The following is a 3,621-nucleotide window of genomic DNA, read 5'->3' as shown; positions in this document are numbered from 1 at the left end:
CCCTCCACTCTGTACTTAAAATACTCTAGGGCTGGCCAAACAGAACCCCGCTGTGCGTGAGCACATGTGTGAACGTGGGATTGGCAGCTCAGCCCTCCTGAGCCCTTTGCAGAGCAGAGTGCATTGTGTTTGGCTGAGGGGTTCACAGGGGTAGGGGGTTCTGTTTTTCAGATCTGGGTCTCCCTCGTGCCGCCTGCCCAGTGGCACCCTCCCTTTTGCAGGCAGATGAACCTCCATTTTAGCCTCTCTGATCTTGAGCAGAAGTAGCTGACCAGCAGGGGTTGATTTGTCCTGCCTCTTCTCCCAGCCCAGCTTCTGACTGGCCATCCAGCTACAGACAGCACTGCCCTGTCCTGCTTTCACCTTTGGGCCCCTGTCTCAGCTCCAGAGTAGATTCTGCTTCAATCACAAAACTACATCTGGTTGTTTCCTGAGTTAGAACCTGTCATCCTCACTTGGACAGAGGTCCCTAACTTCCCTCTGCTCTCTGCTTCCCCTCTATCCACCCCCACACACAGCACCAACCTTGGGCAGAACCAATCACAGTGCTCCAGAACCATGCCTCTTCCCTAGCCTGCATAGGAAGAGATTAAGAATTCCGCCCTCCTTCTTTCTGCAGAGACACATTGGACCTCCACAGGCATGTCCAGAACAGCTTTCTTAGTTCCCATGGGCCACACCTCCCCCGCCCCCACGCCCAGCCACACACTCCCCCTGCCAGACGCACCCCTCCCTCTGCAGAACCACACACTTTCCGCTTTCAACCTGCTGCTGCAGCACCCTTCACAGAAGGGGCCTCAGAACAAAAGCCCAGCCCAGCACAGCCCAAAGGGACATGGTGTGCTCCAGTTATTCATTACTTGAGTTAGAGGAGGTCACAGAGCAGGAAGCACAGTAAAAAGCCAGGGGAAAGGTGACATAGAGGGTGGGGAAGTAGTCAGGGTGACCTTCTAAGGGAACTTGGAATCCTGGTGGGGGGGGTGGGTATCAGAGTGGGCAGGTGGCAAAGTCATAGCAACAGCCCAAGGTTAGACAAGGTCAAATGGAAATAGCTAATTATAATTAAGCTAGCTACTTAATAGCTCTTGCCATGCACCAGACCCTGGGCTTAACACTTTCCCACATCTCCCATTTAATCCTTGCAATAATGTATCACTCTAATTTTACAACAGAGGGAACTGGCCCTGAGAGAACAAGTGACTTGCCCAAGGTCACAGAGCTCCAAGCACTGAAGCTGGGAGTGTGAACGCAGGTCTGTCTCACTCTTCACCAGGTTGCCCGTGGTGACGTGGTTAGATGGGTGAAGCAACTCTAGAGGTCTAGAGCAGCTGGCAGGTGGAGTTGGACTCTGGTTCCCTGCGGGCTGAGATCATGTTCTCCAGTGGCAATACCAGGTTTGGGTGGAAACTCAAGAGGTTCCTAGGAAGCCTGGGGAGGCTGGTTTAAAATGCGATGCTGCACTGGCTGCGAAGGCATGACCCTCAGGACTTGTCAGAACCCGGGGAGAGTTTGCATGCAGAAGGGGAGAATGAGCAAAGCTGGGGAGCTAAAATTTGAGGGGGGAGTATCTGCAGAGAAAGATAGGAGGTCGAGGACAAAAGAGAAAGCTCATCCTTGCCAGACACAGGATCAGTCTACTGGGCATCTGCCACAGCCCCAGAGAGCTAAGGTAGGACACTTCTTTTTTAAGAAAAAATGGGGGCTCTACACAAAATCTGTCACTGTGAGCCTTTTCCCACATACTTTGTTGTACCATATGCTTCTACTGGAAAAGAGAAAGAGCAAGAAAGAGAAGGAAATCAAGGGTGGGGGATGGAAATGGAGGGGGCACCACCCCTTCCTCCACCCCTCCTCCCATCCCACAGTGACCTGTCCCCCCACTCATCCTTTTTTGCTGACTCTGCCCACAGGCCTTCCTCCCTCTTGCACGTAGTGGGCACTCAATAAACACATGCCCTTCCCAGCGACCTGTCCTGCTGGAAACTCCTCCATGAGGTAACTTCTGCTGGGAGGGGACCAGGGGCATCATATCTGCAGGTGCAGCCTCTTCCTGAACTTCTACCACCACCTTGGGGCTTTTCCAACATAAACACTGCAGGGGCAAAGCAGGGGGTGGCTTCCTTTCTCAACACACTGTTCTTGCGGCTGCCCTTGACAGAGCCCTGCCTGCTGCGGCCCCTCTGGGGCTAGGTGGATAAGTGGCTGCTTCTGGCCTGAATTTCAGGAATTTTCAGGTTTGCCCAGGTCTTGCAGGTGGGCCTTGAGAACGATTAGTGGGAAAGAGCTCATTCTCTATCAGTTCAAGCTTGTCTTTAGACCTGCAAGGTTGACCTTGGAGACAGAAAGGTGGCCCGGACAAGCAACCCCGTATTAGGTAATTCCTGGATATGGGGCTGAGGAATCGCCTTTTCCAGGATGAGCGATGTTTCCCTCTGGGGATGGGGCTTCTCTGCAGTGACGGCAAAGGCGCCCCTGCGGACTCCTGCTGTGTCACCTCCCAGAGAGGGATGTGTAAGCTGCTCAGGAGTTCAGCGGAGGGAGATGAAATTAAGGAGTTTGGCTTTTCAGCAACAGGGTATAAGGGATGGGAAGGGGGACGGCATGCCCAGGACCACCCTCCAACGGCTTGCCATTTGTGCTGGGTCTCCCCACTCCCTTTTGGCCCCGCGGATTTACAGCAGAACAAAGTGGTCGGTACCCTCAAGGGGGCATAAAAGCCTTCAGCGAGAATACCAGCCATCAACTCCGAGGAGGAGAGTCCTTGGTGGCTGGGTCACATGCAGACATTGTCACCCGGGGTCTAGACTGGTGTGAGCCGCCTATGCCGTGCCACTGTTTTCAGACGGGACGACTCACTGGGGGCTGGCTGGCCTCCTACACCCACTACCCCTTCAGCCCCAGTTCCAGGTTGCCGCCCTGGGTAGGTCTGGCAATTGTCCTGCTTGAGGTGGTTCAAGCCGCCCACAGAGAACACAGCCGGGCAGTTGGGAGCCGTGGCTGCCGGCTGGGCTGGCCTGGAAGGAGAGGGACGGGCCGGAACTGCAACCGCAGTGGCGGGGAGCACGAAGGGGGCGGCAGGTGCAGGAGCGGAGAGGCGGGGCGGAGCGGGGCAGAGAGTCCCCGACTCTCTGGCGTCCCGGAGTGACCTTCCCCCACTCCGCCAGGGCCTCGAAGGGGTGGACCTGCAGCGGAGGGAGGCCGGGAGCGCGCGGGCGAGGGCAGGCTGGCGGGAGGGACTGGATCAGGACAGCCGGACCCGGGTCCCCGGGCGTCTGCGGGGTGCGGGGCGACGCAGGCGCGAGGCCCCCATCACGGAAGGGGCGGCTTCGCGCCCAGCCGGAGCTAGAAGGGGGCTGCGCCGCGCTGCTCGCGCTCTCCTCGCCGCTCCCCCCGCCCCTCTCCGCGCCCCCGATCTCCAGCCCGCCCCCGTCGCCGCGGCGGCTCCTTTGTGCCGGCCCCGCGCCCGCCCCTTCGGGCCCTAGGCCCCGCCCCCCCACGCCGGCGATTGGCCAGCCATGCCGCTAGCGGGCGTGGCCCCGGGCCGCCACGGCGCGGTATATAGTAAAGGTAGGGCTTGCGCGCTCAGCCAATTTCTCGGCTCGTGGTGTGCGCTCGCGTGCT

This window comes from Diceros bicornis, chromosome 4, assembly GCF_020826845.1.
Source record: "Diceros bicornis minor isolate mBicDic1 chromosome 4, mDicBic1.mat.cur, whole genome shotgun sequence".
NCBI classification, from domain to species: domain Eukaryota; kingdom Metazoa; phylum Chordata; class Mammalia; order Perissodactyla; family Rhinocerotidae; genus Diceros; species Diceros bicornis.
This window is presented reverse-complemented; position numbering follows the sequence as displayed.